We start from the raw sequence: 22,614 nt of genomic DNA on the forward strand, positions 1-22,614 counted from the left end.
CTAGACTATTTCCCAGGCATTTCTCAAATACTCAGTGTTACCTGGTCAATAATTGTGTCTGCAGATACAATGCGCCAAATTCAAATTGTCAGGGTTGAATTAAGAGTCGGGTAACGACTCACCTGAGCAAACCTAAGGAGGACCGATCGGTTTACAAAGGACTTACCTAACAAATTTTACCTTGTGTATGGTGATTTCTGCAAATCTGCCCGCCTCAAAAAATTGACCCTCGTCAAGATGCCGTCTCAGACCACACGGCTATCGTCCAGGGAACGGATCGTGCAGCGCTGTTGAGGTGTCGCGTCTCGTTCAGTCGGCCCCGTTATGTCACACCTCCGATCCCGGTCCGATAGCGTGCGTCAACCTTCAATTAATCCGGCATCAATCTTGAGGGTCCCTATTCGGGCGCCAACTGTGAAAACAAGGAAATAATATGAGGCAGGGTAACAAAAAAGGAACCACACCAAACACAGGTTACAAAGGAACATACAAAGTACTTTATTTTATACTGAATCCAGTTACAAAAGAACAGAACAAAATTCAGATAGCTATCGACCCTCAGTAGAACACAGCAAACTCCGGCGTGGTTCGGTGTGCTCAGTGAGTGCAAATATTCATTGAAACAGTCAGGCTTTTATACATTTCAAGCCTGCTGTTCAGCCCTCCTTTGGGTTAACCATTCCATAAATAAGTTACTGCTCTAGGGTCCCTTGCCAGGTCAAATCTAGTTCATCTTAGGTTTATACATTAACAAGGAGAAATGGTAATAATGTATGCTCTAGGCCTAACATTACAATGCAGGACTTAAATTATACAATATAGTTAAGCAGGTGTTCTCATTCAATTATAGATCAGTTTCGGTGATACAGGTAATCCATTGCACACAGGTCAGCAGAAGGACAAGGTCTCAGCTCATGACCCTAACAAGTGGCCTGCAGGCAAGTTATACATTAGCTGTACAGAGGTCATGACAATCAAGTTCTGTTCTGAATAACATAGGCTACCATTTTAGCTCACATGGTGACTTTATAGAGCAAGAAAACCTAAAATGGCGGCTTGACCCAAAATGACAGTTTACATGTTTTCTAAGGTCAGGACTCTGCAATGCGAGTTTATTCACATGTAGTTTATAAGCAGCTTGTTAGCAGCTTGGCGTAGGCCAATATACATATATTCATAGCAATAGGAGGCACAATATAATTTCTAGTTTGACATATGCCCATGGGTAAAAAATGTGATTGGAAGAGATTCAGAAGGGCAGCCATCCAGGATGTAATCATCTCTGTGTACTTCAATGAATGGGGTCTACCAAACCTCGCAAAAGCAAGCCCCCAGGTATTCGTCAGCTCTCAATCTGCCCTGTTCTGCTAAAGACCCAGGCAAAAGATGCCCTATGCAGCCAGTAGAACAAGGGGAGTCACTCTGTAACATGATGTCTGTAGATGCTGCGCTTCCATCAGGGTGGGGTGTAGGAGGTACAAGTGCCAGTGTGAAGACTTTGCTGGGAGAAGGAGAGAGGGTCAGATCTACAGTGCCTGTGAAGATGGGACTGGTGCAAGGGACCTCGAAGAGAATGAGGACATCTGCCAGGATAGGCAGGTCTCTGTAGGAGGTTTTCCTTCCTGAGCACCTGATGATGTGGTTGCTGTGTTTGAGCTGGTGGCAGGTGTAGCCCCCGTGCAAAATAGAGATTGTCTGCAGCATGGGCCCCCAGGCTCTGACAGCCTGGTCATACCACAGTGTGCCAATATGAGCCGTCTGAATCTGCAGTCAGCCAAGTCCAGCAATAATACAAGGTGAGGAAGGAACCATTCACATGGTTAGTAAGTAGCGTTGCTTTCTCATTCGAAGAATGAAAAATAGTGTGCACTGAACTATACGAAAAGCCCTGTGTCTCAATGTACAGTGACTCAGCGGAGCTGGCACGTTCCTCAACTTAGAACTTTGGGACCCCTTAGAGCCACCAAGTCTATTTGGCCACCAAACGTACCCAGTGCTTGCTTCTTTGTCACTTCAAATGGAGCCCTCATGTTGCAAACCATTCTTTTTGTCACCTATACTTACCATTGAGGGTTTTTTCAGACATCCTGACACCTGGAAGTGGAGGAGGAAAACACAATTGCAAATCCTGTACCTTGGACCTCTGCTTCCTTACAAGATTTGTCAGAACCCCGCAGCCTCAAGTCTCAAAGTGCCAATCCTGATCATCCTCCTCTTCCCTGGGATGGACAATGCACCCCCAGCATGATGGTGACATTCCTGTCCTACACGCTTATGACAAGGTATGTCTCCAAATACCAGGCCTTTCACTTTATCAAGGAATGACTCTGTCACTGCTGCTCTCATTGTACTTGTAACCAAAGAAATGAACAACAGCCCTCCCCCATTCAAGATATCAGTGTTTGTCCTCTGGACGCGCTGTTGTCAGCAACAGCTGGGGTGGCTCTAGCCAATGCGTCCTAGAACCCTAAAGTCATGTTCAGGCCTTTACATTTGTATAATTCTTTGGCTAATAACTTTGATCTGTTGGATGCATCACCATGGCATTTTCCAAAATGCTTCTTTTGCCTAGAAGGCAGATAACAGGAAAGTTTGGTAAAAACGTTTCCAACTTTTTAAAAATTATAAAGCATCACAAAAGCATATGTTCTTTTGACTTTTTTGCTACGGTTTCTTCTCGTGGAAAATTCAGTTTTTGCACAGCCTAAACCACTTAAATAATGTGGAAGGAAGTTCATTTGAAAGCTTTTTTTTTTTGTTTGTAATTAGATGGAGAGTGGGGTGCCTCTACCAACATTTTATTAGTATCTATCTCCCATGCTACATTGCTGGAGCAGGGCTATTCCGTTTGGATAATCCGACTTTGTACGTCACAATCTTTATGCGAAATGCGAGAGAAGACAGAAACATGCTGATGTTCTTTGAAAAATGTGCTTAGAATGCAATGGGGTGGTATTGAGCTATGTGTGATGGTAGCGTGGATGTGGGGAGCCCTAGTGAGGCAGACTAGAGAAGGTCTGGAGCTTGCGAAAGGCCTAAAAAAACGTTTTTTCTTCAAATGATTGCACGCCGTTGCTACTGATTGTACTGATTTACAAACTTTAAAAAAATAAAAATAAAAAAAGAAGATACTTAGGGCCTAATTCACAGACACGTTTTATAATGGCAAAACCCCATTGGAAAACACTTTGTCAATAAGGGCCACACTGACATTTGAAAATTGTTAACAATTAAAATAATGTTTTCAGAGTGCGCAAGGGGTTGAGGAGCTTTGGGGCTAGGAAAAGATCACAAAACGAGGCTTACGATGGTACATGGAAATTACACATGCACACCAAGCGTGTTACATGTCTTTATAGTGACGTAATTTATAACGAATGCCCATATATCAAATATTTTACCTTGAAAACTTTTAGAGTGAATTTCCCACCCCTAAAAACCAATCCCGACTGTTCCTTAAAAACATTTAACCCTTTACACCACCCTAAATACATTCACTATAAATGTTTTCAATATAAAATATTCGATATATGGGCATTCAATATGAAGGATCCTATATAAACGCTGTGTACCGTATTTGTTATGGGTCATTTGAAATGGGCACGAGTTCCATTTTGGTTTCAAAAAATATCCAGATGCACTCCACGGTGTGAACATTTAATGTTCACATAGATGGCTTGTATGGACAAATACATGCAAAAGGCAAGTTCAGCCTCTTTAGGGCAGAAGGGAAGACGTGTGAAGGGATCGAGGATTTTAATTGAAAGGATGTGCTGTATATTTGTAGTGTGTGTTCAGAGATCATTTCAGACTATTTGGGCAAACAATGCAATGCTTCTGCAGAGATTCGCGATTGTTGTATATTACGTGTATATAAAAAAAAACACCTATAATGGAGCTATTTGGAGTATTACGTCAGGAAGGGAAATGTGAGGAGGAAGAGCTAAAGAAGTGTAATATATTTTAAAATGGATTCATATATACAGAGATAAAATTACATTACAATGTCTACATGATTATTGCTAGCACTCTGTGATCAGAGAGAATAGATGTTCACAGTTCCATACTAAATTGAAAGATATTCGCCATCAAGACAGCTGGAAGCTGCGACAGAGTCATTGCTACTAAATACAGCTTGTATGTGCCATGCCACCTAAAATGGCTGCCTCCATCCAGCTCGATCATAGTTCCCTGATGCGATGTTCATGTAACGGTTGCACTCAGACATGACGGAAAGCTAGGATTGAAATTGCTTGTCCCATTCTACCTCTTGGGGGGCTGGGGGGGGCTCTGCATCTAGATATGATGAGGCCTATGATCGTTTAGATGTATATTGAGGCTTTTTGGTGAATAGGGACATTGACATTATCTGGCATAAGCTGATCAATGCAACCATGTGTGTATTGGGTGTGATCTGGATGCTGATGAGCTGTACTTGAAAGCAACATTTCAGCATATTGCTTTTTTTTTACTGCCAAAATATCCATTTCATCAATATATCTCCCCACTATTTTGCCGCCCTAAAAACACTCATAAACCGATGTTTCCGCTGCATGAGAAGTCTATAATTTCGCCAGTAGGTGTCGCCTTGTCATTCAACAGCAATCAAATCACCTGCACATGCATGCCTGTCCACACACAAGGTTACACCTGTCCCAGGCACTCAGGTGTCCTGGCAGGCTGCTTAGGACGTCCATTGTTGTCTTAAATATAAGGACACTTGCTCGGGGAGGAGTGAGCAGGCCTGAGGTATAGGTTCATGTCTCATCACAGATGTTCTCCTTTTAATTTGTCTATACTATACATTTCAGTCATTTAACATGGGGATATTTTGTATTTTAAATGTTTATTTTTGCCCAGACTTACTTTATGGAGCACAGAATACTTGCAGCTTTCCTGAATAATAGACACTCTTCCTAATTGTATGCAAGAAGCTCCTCAAACAATATATGACTTGTATGATAGAAATGTGTCCCCCTACTGTACAGCCGGCATTGTGCGAGGTATGACATAAGGACTAAAATACACTGAATGCATATTTATTTATTTATTTATTTGCATTTATAAAGCGCACAAGCGGCCCATATAGTATATGTTTCCATATACTATTTGTATTTAAACCCCGAGCAACAGAGCTGGTCTGACATGTGCGTTTACCCATTACCCAGCTCTTGGGTGAACAGCGCTGGCTGTGGAATAGGCTAAGTCAGGGCATTGTAGTTCCTCCAACGATCAAAAGAGTTTTTTCATCGGTTGACTTGACCACAGTTTGGCCCTGTCTAGTTGACCAATGCTTGTTTCCTTTGATTCTGTGCTACTCTGAATCACCATTATTATTGTCCTAACAGTTCACACTACAATTATTTAGTTTTAGGTGTAGGCCATTGCAAGCCATGTTAGGTCATACCAGATCACCTAATAAAAAAAATATTTTAAAAAAATGTCATCTTTCATGGTAACTACACCAACATCTTGGTGGCAGCTTCGATTGTTGCTGTGGAGGGAGATTGACACACTACTGCTGGAGGGCACTAGAGATTCAAAATATTCTTCTTTACCTGCTTTTAATTTTTAAACGTGAAAAGCTTCCTCCACTCTGTGTCACCTCTATTTGCATTTTAAATGGGAGTCCATATACACAAAAGAATGTGTTTGCACAGACTTCCCCAGAAGATGGTGACTTTGTTTAATGGTTTGCTCAACCATCCTGGGTGTAAACTATCCATGGAAATGTGTTGCCAGACGCTGCTCATCTGTCCCCTACCCCAGACTGCATCATATTAATTTGCATTTTAAGGAGGAAGGCTTGAGGGTCTCATAGCATTCGCAGATGAGGGTGAGAACTAAGGCACACAAGTTTGGGAGGTTGGGCCTGTTTGCACATCGTCAGGTGTATTGACACACGTTTGAGTCATTAAGCTGCAACATTTGCAACATTTGGTGCTGTGGGCTTAGAAAATCCAAGATGGCCAAAAAGCCGGACATGTGCGCCAGAATCCAGGAGAACCGCGCAGTTTGTGCGCACACCAAAATGGTCGCCTAACCTTCCACCCACCAGTGCGAGCGTGATGGGCCAGGGGTGCCATGAGTGGAATGTGTGCCAAAGGAAAAACAGCAGTGTCTGTTAGCTTCAAACGCCCTTTGAAATCACCTTGGTTTCTCTGAATGCAAGCTCAAAATACAAGCTTTCAAACATTGCAGGATATTCAAAAATCTCACTGAACACCAGCAGACATTTGGCAGAATGAAGTTTTCTGTGCATACAAAATCTGGAAATAAAAAGAGCCCAAAACAATGTTCATAACAAAACTGGCTGAGCTGTGGAAATGTTTAAATTAAATGAGGGACCTACCTTTGAGTGTCACATAGTTTGTAACTGTTGAAATGTCATATTTTTGAACTTAGAATCAGCACTCTAGCTGCATGTGTAAAAATTGTCAGTTTGATTTGAATGTAGAAAACTGGGAACAAAAAGTGACATTTAGCTGAAACCTGGCTTAATGAAACTGGATTCTGCCTGACAACTACCCCTGACAGGCGTTGAAACTGGATCAACAACTTTGTTCCCAGCCCTGGCTGCATTCTGCTGCCCCACAAAAAGGAGGTCACATGGCCCTGTTGATTGAAAGGGGAGTGGCAGCTGGGGACTGCAGGAAACTGAACAATGGGCCTTCTTTGGCTCAGGCAAATGTTATATTGGGGGGCCGTACAGTGGCTTCCTCTTGGGGGAAACTGGGAGGGGCAGTGCCTCTGCTAGCAGCTGAGCTTGGGGGAAGTGGATACACCAGTTATTCCACCCTGTGATGTGGGAAGCCACACCCCTTTTTGACCAGAGCATAATTTTAAAAAGATATATAACGCATAGTGCGGACTGGTCAAAATTATATAATTAATATCATTGTTCTTGTGATTTTTCTGTGCACGTTTTAAGAGGCGTTAGGACCCTGTGGTGTATTCTGGGGGGTTGCTAGCGGAAATAGGGTCTCACTCCAAATGCATGCATGTTAAAAATCTGACACTTTATCATCTGAAACCCATATCCCTGGTGCACATTTGTGTAAAATCTGGAAAGGTTTAGAGGTAGTTATCTGGATCAAAAGGGGGAATTATGTCATCAGTGGACATGACATCGTACAAAGACAGAGATTGGATGGTTTGGAGCTACAGAAAATATGTAAACTGGACCTATAATATGAGAAAAATGGTACATAGATAAATATGTATTTGGATCAGAAATAGATTTGTGTGCAATTTGACAAGGGGAGGTTCCTCTGACCATAAAACCTACAGCATCACTCTGACACTCCATTTCTTCCCCCCAATCAAGGGAGAGAGGAACGCTTGGCCAATGAAAAGAGAGAGGGGCAGGCTCAGTTATGCCACGCACACACCCACTTCCAAAACACATAAAAAGAGACTGCTGGGACAGGTATAAACATGAAATTCCATTTTCTGCGGGACGCTCTGCCGGGAGACTCCAGACTTCACATCCATCAATCTCCAAAGACCAGAACTTTACTTCAGAACTTAAAGCAAGGGCCTAAACCCACAAACTGAGAACTCTTCTCAGCAGTCCTCAGCATCCTTAAAATCATTTGCAAACTTTTCCACAGCCGGGCGAGCTGTTTGAATTCTTTGCCAAGAACAATTGCCAGGGACCAGACCAGAGATCCAGAGAGACCCACGCCGCTGTGAGCAGAACCGGTGCCTGATTGACCTGCCGAGCAGAGAGAACCGAAGTCCAGTCCAGTTGACCAGATCCGTGACGAGGCCCATTCATTTCAAAATTAGGAGTGAGTATCCGCCAGAACTGTCCAGAACCCAATCTCTTAGTTAAAATAATCTAATTCAAGCTATTTTAACCTAATTAGAACAGCCTCCTCGAAATCGTGTCATCTGTCATTTTTAAAGCTGCACAACTGTTACCCGTCAATTCTGGAGCTGCAAGCTGTCACCTGACATTTTGAGTTTTACTTTAAATCCGAAAATCTACCTTTATTAAATCATCTGTATCTCCGGAACCATTTTTAACTTTCATCTGAAAGCTTAGAATCTAGGCTTTCCAACAAACCTAGAACGGACTTCCTACTCCCTATACTTTTTCCGTAATCGCGAGCCACGCACTCGCGAAATTTACCGCGATTTGCGATTTGGCTCGATTGCTTCATCTGTTGAAATCAGCAGCTTTTTGCTTCTCTTTGCTAAAATTCGTTTTCTATCTGCTAATTATTCATAGAGTATTGTTAAAGTGAGCCTGAACTAATATAAAGTAGCCATCACCTACCCTGAACCTCTAGAGGGAATTAAAAGCAATTTTAGCACCTTTTCACTTCCTTGCAAACCACATTAAAGTAATTTGCCTGTGTTTAAAACTCATCCCTGTTTTCCCTAAGCTTGCTGGGAGAACTGGAACTGTGTATTGCATTATAAAGTGTGATTTGTTGGGATTCTTGAAGACTGTGTGCTCTCCTTCCATTTCTTGTATTGCATATAGGGGGGAGTGAATTGTCAAAAGAAAAAGTGATCATATTACCTTTTGCTAAAATCATAACAAGTTATTACTGTACTGCATTTTATTCCACCTTGCGTTTCCTTGAACCATATAAAGCATTCTTTCCCACCTTATTCTTCTGTTCCTATTCATAAGTTACCTCTTGCTGACTACTGCTCATATTCACAAGTGTAATATCCATTATCAATTTATTTATAGAAGTGTGATATATATATATATATATATATATATATATATATATATATATATATATATATAAATTGTTTACATTTTCAAATAAACCTTTTAATTTGCAAACAACCCTACTTCTTGGCTCAGTGGGGTCAGGGGGATTCTAAGAGGGGGGTGTTATACAAGGGTTGTCATCCAGTGTACTGAACTGGATATAAAAATACATCAATAAGGGTTTTCCTCAGCATCCCAGACTAGGCATTGACTTAGCTGTGGTGTTGATTGAATATCGCTTACAAAAGATATAATCATTGTGCTAATCGAGACAACTGAAAACCTCCTTATTGAAGTCTTCCACTCACTATATTGAAGTCAATGTACTAAAAAACCTATAAACAAAAGGGCGGGCAACACAGTGTCGGGATTGCTTGGGAATTATGTGATGTCTGTCCCTGTGCTCACACTCCAGCGCTGCTATTAAAGATTTACTGAACTAACCTTACCTGCGATTTGAGACTGGTGTCTGATTTCTGCAACACATAGACCGTAGATATTGTACACTTATAAAGAAGATATTGCTATTCTTATTTATGCCCTGTTTTCTTGGGTCAATGTACCAGTTCTGCCTGGCAAATGCACCTGTTCTGCCAGGTGCTGCTCTCATAAATGCATGTCAAACAGTACTTCCCATTGGCCAGTTTAGTTTTCTTTATTTAAAATGTTTGTTTACACAGACTCATTTTGTGGTGCACTCTTTTGAAATGTTCATTTACATCTTTAGTCACTCCAAATATGTGGCTAACCTCTGCATAAAGAAAATATACACTGCATGCTAGAAATTACTCTCCTACCTTACTTGAGTCATTTTGAAGGATATAAATAAGGACTCTCGTCCCACAAATGAATCCACCTGAGACAAACAGGCTGTCTATAGTGGAAAGGAACTGGTTGAGGACTAACTTTTCTTTCTATTAGGTGGCCATTGCTTGCTGTGAAGCCAAAAAATTGCATTATTGTTATTTTGTTTTACTGGTTGGCCACTGCTGCCCATTCTATGTAATAGCGGTTCACATTATTATTGTCTTTTAAGTGTAACTCCAGCAAACACCTTGATTTCCTCTTTAATGCTTGTTGTGGGAAGAGGGGATGATTACGGAGCAGCATCTGGACATGCTAGTTTCAGAGAACACTTTAGATTCAACTAGTGCTCGTTTGCCTGATTCCTCCTTACAGAGATGCCTTCCCCATTTTTGTCACACGCATTAACGTTCAAGTTGTCACTTCCATTGTTATGCAGATGCCACCCAACTCTTCTTCAAACTTCCTTCTAATGGTCTCCATACTTCCTCTACCATTCCTGACTGCCTATCTGCTATCCAATCCAGTCCTGGGGTGCCTCCAATGATCTCTGCCTCAATGCCAGCAAGACTGATATGCTTCCTTTTAGGAAGCTACTTAAGACTTATCGCTTTGGTTTCCTTACTGTTCCTTAGGCGGTGGTTCTTTTTTTTTCTGTAAATCTGCTCCACCTCAGCGCCTTGATGCCTTCGGGCCATAGTTAATGCTTTATAAATCCTAAATAAATAAATAAATCCTTCCTATTGGGACTCCTACTCCTTCTGTCCTCCCTTCATGCTGGCCACCCTCTATCGGCTCTGCCCCTTCTCCTGTATCTGAAGCCATAGACCCTGGAGTCATCTTCAACTCCTCTCTCTCTATCCTCCCTCACTATTTGGACCTTGCCAAGAAGGTCAATTTTCAACTTCATCTTCTCAGAGGTATCCTTCCATTCCTCACTTTTCCCCAGAAGCTCACTGTCTCTAGAACACTGGTACTATCTAGGCTACACTACTGCAAAAACGTCTTCCTTAATCTACCCTCTTCCTTTCTCCACCTCCTCCAGCTTGTCCAGAATAGGGCTGCAACATTTATCCTAGGCATCAAGCCCAGGGACATTATCTCTCCAGCCCTAAAATCTTTCAACTTGCTCCGGGTTGCTGCAAGATTCAAAGTCAAATCCCTCTGCATCATCTATAAGACTGTCTAGGGCCGAGGACAAATGTATCTACATATTGCTCTTACCAAATACTTTCCTTCCAGATCTTTACGCCCCTCTGGCTCCAACTCTTTGCATGTCAGGCACTTTTCTAAGCAGCGAGCTGGTGGCAGATCTCTCTCCTCGGCTCGCTCCAGCCTCTGGAACAGATTCCCCTTCCTCTCCATCTTGAGCTGGACCTCCTCAAATTCCAGGTGCTCCTCAAGATTTTCCTCTTGAGGGATGTATTAACCCACTTATGCCCTGCGGCATCACTGTGTCCTGGTGGTGCCAGAATCATCAAAATGGCTGCAAAACCCCTATGCGCGCCAAAACCTATGGAATTTGCGCTCTAGAAAGTACAGAAGGATGGCTGCCAAATCTACAATGCATGTTGTCAGTGGTGGAACGGAGACCACACTCCTGAAACATGTCTCTGGGCTGCCTGACAAGTAAAAATGGAGACTGCATGAAAAGCAGTACTTGCTGAAAGAAATCCGGAATCTGGTTTTTAAATCTTTTCTTGGTTGCTGAAAATACAGAATGCCGGTCGAAAACACCCACAAACATCCAATCTTCTTGCTGGGTGTCACATTTTTACTGAATTCAAGAAATCATTGTGAAATTGCAATATCCTGGAAAGCTGAATTGGTCATCAAAACATCCACAGCCAGCGTGCCTGCCTATGGGATCTGTCAAAATCTGGGCGCAGTACCAGTGGCCGCCTGAATGACTGTTTTCAAAAGCCTGCTTTAAAACTGTAAACTTGTACCATTAAGATCTAATGTCTGAAATCTAAGTGACCTGTTACCAAGAGTAACCCAGGTTGTAACTATTTAAACTTCATGGTTTAGAGTCTGGAATCAGTGTTCTAGCTGCTTGTTTTAAAATGACAAGTTTATTTGAACCAAGAAAAATTGCAACAAAATTACATTTAAAATTAAGCCTGACTCCAAACCAAACCACAAACAACTTCCCCCACAGGTCCAGGCACACCCTTGTGTTGATTAAGATGGGAGGGGAATTTGGGCTGCTGTGGAAAGAGCACAATGGACTTGTTCCAAAGCAAGGAGATGGTAATCAGGAAGGATCGTAAATGCCCTCTGCCAGAAGGAAGGGGGTGGTGATTGCTTCGAGCTGCAAGAAGGAGAAGGAGGCAGGGACAGACAGCCTTTTGTTGATTCACAATGGACAAAAAGCAAATTGCTAAAAAGACGGATAATTTACTGGGTGCAATTGTAAAAAGTATGTAAACCCCAAACTTCTGAACCTAATTTTTGGCTGCACATTTTAAGAGGAGCCAAAACTCTGTGCTATGTTCTGGGAAGTACCTAATTATGGTTTTGCAGCAAATGTATTTATGTCAAAAGCATGAAACTTCACAAACGTATGCTCATATGCAATGCGCACAGTTGAACAAATTTGTGGATAAACTAGATATTGGGCCTCATTACGACCCAGGCGGACTTCGCGGTGCTAAATGCACCGCGAAGCATGGCGGAAAGCCGCCGATAGCGCCATGGGGGTTGGCGGATTTACCGCCCCATTCCGACCTCGGCGGAGCGGTAAATCCCCAATCCCCATTCTGCCCTTCCCCATTCCCATTTTCGCCCCATAGGGTATAATGGGAGTGGGGAAGGAGTTAATTACGCCACCGTAAAATACGGTGGCGTAATTAACAACGAGGTCCCGTAGCGCCATGGTTTTCTCCGGCTGGTAAAACCAGGCGGAGAAAACCTCCATGGCGCTACGGGAACTCGTAGTATGGCGGAGAGGTACGCCATGCACTACGCTGGCGTAACACCCTCTCCGCCAGGGTCCTAATGAGGCCCATTGTGTTCCGGCCCAAAAGGGCAGAATTCTGTCAAAAGCCGACACAAGGTCCTACAATGACGGGACTTGGAAGCTTGGAAGAGCATTTGCTCCACAAAATATGTGATCTAGATATGTTATTGTTATAAAGTTTACAAAATTGTAAATATGTATTATACTAAAAGTAGATTTCATGTTCAAAAGCCAAAGGGATGATTCTCTGACTCATAAAACCACATCACCCTGTTTTTTCCTCCTATAAAGGGAGAGGGGAGACTCTAGATTATAGCCAGCCGAGGGGGCGCGCTTAGGATAATCCAGCATACACACCCCTTTACCAAATGCATAAATAGAGAAAACTGAGGATTTAGAAGGACAGACAGATTCACCCACTAACCAAATGCTGGCGAAGCACCCTGAAGAAGATCCATCCATATTCCTTGGTCCAGACTCCAGAAACTTGGCAAAGTAGAAAGGCCCAAAGCTACACCATTCTCAGCTAGCCCTTAAAGTTCTAGAACTAGAATGCCAAAAACTTAAAGGGGAAACCAAAGAAGCAGCCAAGCTGTGCTGTAACTGCTTTCCTGCTAAATAAGTAGCCTCAGAACCGAGAGGGGCAGATTAAACCCTATCCTGTGCCGTGCTGTGCCGTGCTTTGTCAATCCTGTCCAGTCCTGTTGTGCGGTGACCAGAGCGTCTTGCTCATTGCAGACCCCGTCCAGTCCGGTGTGCCCAGCAGTCTGATCCCTGACCAGAATCCCTGACGGTTCCATTCAAACCTATCTAGTAAGTATCCATAGTATAGGACTGTCACTAGCCTATGCACTATCCATAGTCAATCACTATCTCAAATCCATCCTCTCTTATATCCAGAACTGCATTGTTAGAATTATTTTGAATTGCCTGATCTCTCTATCTCATCCCTACTGTCTTCCTTCTGTAATAGTATTGTTAAACATATCTTTGCTCTGATATATTTCATCTGAAGAAGGCAAGCTCCTCGGCAGGCAAAAACTTGATCCAGAAGCGTCCTGGTCTAGTGGTGGCTGTGCTTCCATGTAGTATTTGCTTCTTCATAGTCATTCCCTAGTGTAAAGAAATCCTGTTTGTCTTTTGAAAGCGCATCCCTGTTTTCTTATTTTGGTGCATATTTTAAAAAACGACCTCCACGAAAACATCCATAACCTCTTCAAATGATATGCTAGAAACAGAATTTAAATGTCTGCTGGTAGCTAATATCCACAGCTTTCCATTTTCTTCACAAATCCCTATAGAATTCCCGCAATCGTGATTACCGCGCACAGAAAGGTTTTCCATGAATTTTCATTTTGGCAAAATATTACACGTGTAAAATACCTTTTCATTGCACCCGACCTCAAATTTCAGTTTGCACATTGCTTCTTAGTGTCAAATCATTGCTAGTGTTTGTCTGCAACCATATAAAGCGGCTCCCATTACAATTTAAACAATTTCAGTGATTTAAGCCATATTTAGTGTTTTACCTATTCCATTCAGAGCCAACTTTAAAACCATTGGACAGTTTTCCAATCAATTCTGTTTGTCTCTTGTGTTTGCTGGGGGGAATTGGGATTGACATTTGTTTAAATTCTGCATTCCTGAAACCTGTTCTCTCTCCTCCTATCTCTATACATTGCAGATTGGGGCATGGGGGGGTTTGAGGGGTGTGCAGGGGGAAAGAGTAACCACATTGCTATTTAATTTGAACACCCACCCACAAAAGTATTATTGCTGTGCTGCATTGTTTTTGATCATTATTACTCCTTGTGATTAAAGAGATTGCTTAGTGTGACATCACCCCATTGGTGATCATTGTATCCCCATTAAAAATAGTGTGATTATATTGTGAATATATAAATACATATTTTACCTTTGCAAACCAGCCTGATTCCTGGTTCAGTGTGACCCGGGTGGGGGCCAAGAGAGGCGTGTGATATAATTGGTACATCGTTCAAAATGAAAGAACTTTTAGACAAATAAATAAATAAGGATTTCAGTTGTGCATTACACGCTAGGCATTGATTTAGGAGAAGTGCCGGATTAAAATCACTTACACTCTTCACCTCCTCCTTCCCCCTCTCACTCCCATGCTAATATCCCACAGTCGCTGAGATTGGTGGTCTGGGACCTTAGGTGTCTGTTTGGATCCCCCCTTTTATCCCAATTGCCCCATACCAGCAGTTGCCTTCCGGAACCCACTGGCTTGTGTTCTCACAGGCCTGCACTTATTATTGGCAGGTGATCACTCTGTAACAAGCGATCTCTGCCAGGCACTTACTGTTGCTCACAACTGACTCCTTGGCACTTCCCTCTGTGACACTCAGAGCACTGACCCCCTTCCCCATCCCTCTTCTCTCCCTGCACTTGTACGTCCTGAATGCCCACAAGGCCTAGAAGAACCACCCCTTTCCTGTTCATCAGTTTATTCTATGTGCCTTTGTTCCCATGTTCCCTTACCTTTGCCTTGTGGGTGCTTTGAAACACAATTTCTTGATGTACAAGCACCCTACAAATGCACAATAAATAATAAATAAATATTATTATTAGCCACTGCAGGCCAATATTGTTTTATAGTCCACAATTAAAACCCATGGTTGCTCACTTTTAAAAGTAGAGTGTTCAAACTACTACACTACCAAAGCTGACCCAATGAAACATGTGCAAAAGTGTATATGCTTTAGCTCAACACAATACTTCAATATGTGGTCAGCGCAGTCTTGAGTGTCTAGCATACAGGCGAGTAGGCAATGCAAAATGTGGGGATGGCTTTTGCAAGTGGCCGAATTATATGCATGGGCTGGTCAATTACTTTGTTACACAATAGAGAGAGTGGGAGGTGCAGTTAGGTTAAGTTTATGCATTCTATGTCTGTGGGGACAAAGACAACGTGTTTCAGGTTGCTTGCCGACGTCTAGGTTCTTGCATTGCAGGGAAAAGGGTGCATGGTGTGGGACAATATTTCAAGTGTCACTGCAAGGATGTGTGGGTGCTGTGTCATCATCTTCAATGTGTGGGTGTGTCTTTGGAGGGGGGATTTTGAATCTGACACTGCCTGAGCTGCTTGCTATGGACACCCAATGCCAGTTTTTTTTCTTGCTTCACTTTCCTGAGATCATCACTTTCATGTAACAGGACAAGCATAGTACACATACTTCCATTCTTGTGCAGTCCTTCGACTGCAGAGAGATTCTGTAGACACACGGCAAAAGGGACCGTGACGTGACCAGAAGTACCTCAGTCAACATGGCCGCCCCTGCAGAATACAGTAGGTGAGCTGAGCTGCAACACGTTCATCCTATGACAAGCAAAACGCATACTTGCCAACCCTACAGATTAAGGCAGTATGCTCCTGCTTTTTTAATCAGCCCTACCGCCTACATATATCAGCAACAGATCCTAGTTCTTATTACAGTGGCAAGTAATTTATGTGACTCTAAGACGGGCTCCATGACAAAGCATGCAGCACATGAATTAGTCTGTCTATACAGTTAACTGGTAGGCTCAGACCAATCCACTGACCTGACAGCTACTTGGCTCTGTCTTGCACTCTTGCCGCGACAACCCTTAGATGAACCACCAGTGAAGACAAGTGGCAGAGTGTAACATCATCACACAGCATCTGCCTATCAGACTGAGGGGGGTATCAGTTGCCATGTCATTCAGTGTTCAACTTGCAATAAATATATACTGCCTGGGCTGCCACTAGAGAGCAGTGGCAAACGTTGCCTACCAGCTCTGTGTGATTACCTTCTGTGAAGTTAGGTAATTGATTTTTTTGTTAAATTACCATTCAGAATCATACATTTTTAAAATGTCAACATCTATCCATGCTCTACTGTTTGATAGGTTATGATCTTTAGAATGCTTCAATAGTACCAACAATGTCTGTTTTGTATTTTCCTATGATGTCATTGTTATGGAAATTATTATTCTTGAAACTTAAAAAATCCTACATCTTTTTGGTCACAGAATGTTGGCAAGTATGAAAACGAACATTCATGTGTTATTTACAGTCTAATTCTTCTTTCGTCATCTTATGCCCTAGGTTACCAGAATGAAATATAAATTAAAACAAAAAATTAAAACAACGTTTTTGAGGAGTATTCGGAAACCAGTGGTCTGCTCCATATTCATTCGATGCAATTTGCTCTTTAAATAATATTTGGCATTTGTGGATTTCATTATCTTTGTTTCACTTATTCATTTATAATTTGCAATTATATGCATTCACAGCCCACAAGCGTGGCTGCGTCACATCCTGCGAACGCAGCGCCTTCTCACGCGCCACAAACGGGCATGCTTGAGTTATTGCTGATCCGTTTCTCAGGCCCCTGCATCAAGAAAACTAGTAAGCAAAACGAAGTGCATCAGGCGCAAACAATCGAATTCGCAAACATGTAATCATGGTACAGCAAGCATAAAGTTAATAACAGGGTGACAGGCACCGAGGAGAGGGGCGTGAACATGCACACAGTGAAAACACCCTGGCTGTGGCAGTGAGCGGCCCAGCTACTACTTACAGAACGTATCGCTAATTAGCGGAATAAAGTGATAGACAAATTGATGAGCACTAAAGTCAACATTCTAGTAATGCCAACGTGAGGTCATACACTCATTTATATAATTGATGCATCTGATTCAAAATAGCATATCCATTTGTGGTATTCATTTTATGCAGTGTATGCCTGTTTGTGCTTTGCTGGGTGATATTTAATGTGTGCAATGATATTTTACCAATTAGTACCCAGCGAGAGTCAAGTAGAATGCAACACGCATACTGATTGGCTCTCGCCGGGTCCTTACCCAGCCAAGAATCCTTCGATTCTCGGCCAGGATTCCAGCCGCCTTGTCCTCGGCGGGGTGCGTGGCAGCCTCTCAGCCAATGAGGAGGCTGGAAGCAGGGCCATCCCCGCTCCGAGCCTCACCGCGGCTGAGAGGCTGCCTTCGCCCCCCGCCGGGGACTCGGGTAAGGCTTTTTTATTTTTTTTATTTCCCTTTCCTCCCTCCTCCCTCACCCACACTTACCTTCTTGCTCCTGCTTCCCCAGCGCGGGACGAGGGAAGCCTCCAGCCGTGTGGAGACTCGGTGCGGGCCATCCCCGCTCCGCGCCTCCAAACGCTGGAGGCTTAACGGACTCTGTTTCCCCTTTCCATGGCTGCCATTTTCTTGGTTGTTTCTTTTTTATTTTCTGTCCCGAAACGCAGCAGCGTTTTCGGGACAGAAAAAAATGCTTTTAGTGCCCCGGTCACGCACATAATGTGGGCTGGGGTACTAATAGCAATATGACCTTTGCAGCGGGGGAATTACCGACTCAGGTAATGCCCGGGGGCCTTCGTTAAGGCCCTCGCTTTACTCGGGCCTATAACTATGGACCCCGGGGCATTACCTGAGTCAGTAATGACCCCGCCGCTCAGGTCATATTGCTTAAATGTCAGATAAAGTTGTTTTAATCATTTTGTTTATGGTTATGTTAGTATTGTATCATTTGTACATTTATTTTTACAATTTTTGTGAAACATGGGCTATTTTCCTTTGTATTTTTCCATCCAGGATCTTAATTGTATGCCTAGTTGTTTACTTTTCGTAGCAGGTGGTTGATTTAAATTACTCGGTTTGTTTCATGTCTATGTCAGTGAGATCTCTTTGTCAGGTTAAGCCATTTCTGAACTCTGTGCCCACCGCAGCATGGCTGCCAGTCCTGTAGAGGTGCATTTTTCATAGCTTAGTGATGCTGGTTTTCTGAGATCAGTCCTAAGCGATGCCAACAGTTTGATTTGTTTAAATGTGCTCAGGGGTGGACTGGGAGCCAAAAAAGGCCCTGGAAATAATTTACAACGTGGCCCCATATTACACATTTTCAGCCAGCCCAGCCATTTTCCTATGGGGAAATTTGCAAATAACACACAAAAGAGGCCCAGGCTGCAGAGGCCTACCGGGGCATTTCCAGAGTTGCCTATAGGCCAGTCCAGCACCGGTTGCCTTTAACTGATTAAATGCACAGGGCGTGGCCATAGGGCACACGAGTCATTGCACAGGGCATTGTGCGGCCGCGTCCCTGCATCACCCACTTTAAATGTGGGTTCATTTACGGCCCACAAACATCAAATATGGGCCCATTGTTAGGGAGTAGGGAGTGGCAAGATGGAACTCTGCGCCGGGGGCATATGGCCAACCACTGTTAAAGTCAGCAGCATTTTGAATGGGGGCAATAACAGCCACACCTTGGTCCCATCCAAATTCAGTTGTAGGACTTGCACAAGGCCCGGAAACCTAGATTCTCTCTGTGATATGGGTGTGGGCAATCAGGACGAGAACAGTGGCCTGAAAAGGAAGACTATGGCTGTGCCCTTGGTAGCGAGACAGCCATTACATAGTTCTTGTGGCAATAACGTCCATTGAAGTTGAAAACCCTCAAGCTGTACCGTAAAACCTCAGAGAGAGAATGTCTCTCTGCCCACCAGCAGTTTTGAAGCTCACACCCTGTCCTGCAATCACTATAGGATGCATGCTGGGAAAGTGCTCAAGGTGCTGTGTAGCCTTCCAAACCATCCACAATTCCTTGATCTACCTGTATCCTAACATCTCCATGGTGATGGCCGCTTAAGTCCATCATTATGGCAGGCTTCCGGCAGCTTGAATGCCATAAAGTTATATCTGTAATCAGTTTAAAGCCAATGTTGGCATATTTCTTTTCTCCATTGGTTGTACCCAGCAAACATAGGCATCTGAAACACTTACAATAGATCAGTAAGGAGGGAGCAAGGTGCAGGACAATTTAGCGCCTCTCCCCTGAAAGCCGACATATGGAACATCTACATAACAGAGCAGGACAAGGGCAAGTGGTTGGAGAACATGGGAAAAGGACTGCAGCCCCTGTGAGTGGGACTGAGCAGTGAACACTCAATCTGATTGGACAATGTTATTAAGCCTGTCTAAGGTACGAGCACATCATGCCATGTGCTAGTGTTCTGCACCACCAGAAAGCACTGTGCACCGCATGGAGAGATCTAATGCAGCTAATTGGCTAGCAGCCACTTGCCGGTAAATAGCACCCTGCAGAAGGCCACTATAGCAGAGGAGCGAGGGGGACACAGATGTACCATAGAAAGCAGGGACTAGTGTGTCAGAGGAATGACACAAATGTGTACATGTTGACGAAGAATCCATTGCCTCTCCACCTGTGTTGTTGATTTTGATTTTTTTCTTTTTTTTTTTTTTTTACTCTTATCTTTAGTGCTCTTAGTCAGCACATGTAAGTTCGGGGTCCCACTTCCTTTGAGAACCCCAGTTTCCTTTTTAATTTCTGGAATTCTCTCCTGATACTCGCCCCTGCACCCTTTTTTCTCATCCTTTCCAGCCATCAAATCCTTCTGCAGCTCAATCATCAGTGTAGTATTCTAGCCCAACATGCATGTGGGTAGCATTATTTGTCTTGCACAGGGTCCAGAGCATGTCCATTCTTCTGCTAGTTTCCCTGTTCCACTCTCTGTCTTGTGGAGGGTTCTACAGGTGTTCAGTGAGCCCACTTCACTTTGCCATTTACCTTCACCCTCTGATGTCTCTCACCCACTCATTTGGTTTCACTCGCCACTCATGTGCTTAGCATGCCCAGATCCTGAGTCAGTTGACTGCAGAGTGTACACTCATTGGCATCTATGTGGTAACCTCATTTTGAGGCAATGTTGCCCAAACTGAAAACCAACAAGACCGAGGTGTGGATGGCAAATGTGAGCTTTAAATCAAGGTCTTACCTATCATCTTATGAGTTATTTATTTCTTTGGTCTTGTCGGAAGTCTCCTTCAGGCTATCTTGGGGCTTTCATAAATCACACCGGTCAATCCATAGGAGCAGGGAAATGGAATATTGCTTTGAGATTGTTCTGATCTGTACAAAGAAGTGAAGTGATAGACGGCATGGTATGCTAATTAAGCTATAACCACCCGTTCCACGGACTGGAACAGGTGGCAACGGACCGTGGCCCAAGTTACACAAGTGCCTTTAATGAGGGTCCCGGCATCATTACCACCCATTCCAGCCCATCGAAAGGATGGATCTGGAAAGGGTGGTTATGACTATTAGCACACCGGGTTACCAATCCGGTAACCCAAGGTGCTGACAGTAAAGTCTTTTGTATGAATGACTTACACAAGATGGCTGCCACAGAGCTGGAAGATGGGGCTCCAAGGGGATTCCCTCTTCCATTTCCATGTCAGCTAGCAGGAATACGGAGAGGCAGCAGTGCAGGAGCTGCAGCGGTGGCAGCAGAGCTGCTACTGCTGCTTTTGTAGGCATCAGGTAAGTGGGGCAGGAGGGACTAAAACGAAAGGGAAAGGGAAGGGAGTGTGGGGCAGAGGAAGCAACCATAAGGTTGCTGCGAACTCAGGTTTGGATCATGGGATTTAGCCTGCGATCCAAGCAACCAGAATGGTTGCGCTCCCTGTCATGTGTGCTAATTGGATTCACAAAGCACATAATCACCTTGAAAATGTCCCTTAGCACTGTGAGTAAAGCCAGAAGCAATGATATAGGCTACCTACCCCGCCCCTCTAGTACCAATAGGGAAATAAGCATGTTGTTATACAACAGAACTCTAGGTGATTCACACCAAGGTTGTTGTAAGGAATTCCACAGTTATATGCCTGAGCGGCCCGCCATCTTACCTATCTTGCTTTTGCAATGTGAAGGATTGCAGAAAGGGCCCATAGCAAAGATCTGATAGGGGTGTATTTCACCAAACGATTCTGAAGAAACACAGGGCCTGATTGTAGTACCATGTATGTACTAGACTAAATGAATAGAACTGGATGCATCTGTCACCTGGAAACAGCTTCAGAGTCTGGAGAGCGGGTGAAATATGATTCCTAGGTCTTAAGTGAAGACACATTAGATGGCATTAGAAAAGTCAATGTGACTAGAGATACAAGGATTTATCAGTTGGAAATTCGGAAGGTATGTGAAATAACAAAATCTCTGCTGATGGGGCAGCATTGGAAAACACAAGATCTGGACACCAACCTAATCTGGCTTTCCATTGGCAAAGATGGATCCAGCCATATCGCCAGATTTCTTGCTTTCTGGGTGGGCTTCGGACATGGCCTGAGAGCAGTCAGCCAGTCACTTTCTGGCCATGTCTTTGTGATTGAAGCTGAATCAACGTTATTTTGGGATTATACATTAATTTGCACTTCACGTGTCAGGTTGCTACAGATTAAAAACTCAGTCTTTTTGGGAATAAACTTTGATCAATTCGAATTCATCCATTCACTGGTTTGGTCCATGCATTGTTTGAATTGGTCCTCTTCACCTCCCTGTGAGTCCCCCAAGAACAGCTTGGTGTCATCAGCATACATTGAGAACATCAAGCCAATCGAGTGAACAAGGTCTCCTCCAAGCTTTGCCAAACGACAGTGGAATCAATGATGATCCCCATGGAAAACACGCACGTGATTGATCTTACCAACTATTCACAAGAAGGCAAATCCATTGATAAAACTCCACCTCTTTACATGTCCACGAGTTGCATGTCCTTTCAGAGTCTTACACATTTCAAGACTCAAAAGGTTTGCATGTTTCCTATCATTTCTGCCATTACCCCTTTCTTTGTGTTGCTACGTATAATTGTGAAATCAGAGGTCTTAATGTTGACCAACAAATCCACTATTATGGTCTTTGACTTAAGACTCAATTCCCCCTTCAACGCCTCTGCAATATGGTTATCTAGCGGACCTTTGCCAAGAGTAAGTGTATGTACCTAATCTGCTCTCACAAATGTGTAACTGTGAACCTAGTGCTTTAGCAAGAAAAACTTTAAGAAGGACGTATCACATGCATTCATGGAGTGGGATGTCTCTTCTAAGGGGGAGGGTTTAGACCATGGATTGATTTCTTCCCCAAGCAAATAAATGGTATGGTTGCACATTAAAAAACAGCTGCTTGAAGACGGAGCACAGAAGTGGACATGGGACACGGTAAGGTAAAGAAAGTTTGGGTGCCAATGTTTAGAACAGGGTTGTCGACCTCCAGGCATAAAGGGCCAGAATACTAATGGGTTTTCAGGATATCTCT

This window comes from Ambystoma mexicanum, chromosome 7p, assembly GCF_040938575.1.
Source record: "Ambystoma mexicanum isolate Mex_15411 chromosome 7p, UKY_AmexF1_1, whole genome shotgun sequence".
In the NCBI taxonomy this organism is placed as follows: domain Eukaryota; kingdom Metazoa; phylum Chordata; class Amphibia; order Caudata; family Ambystomatidae; genus Ambystoma; species Ambystoma mexicanum.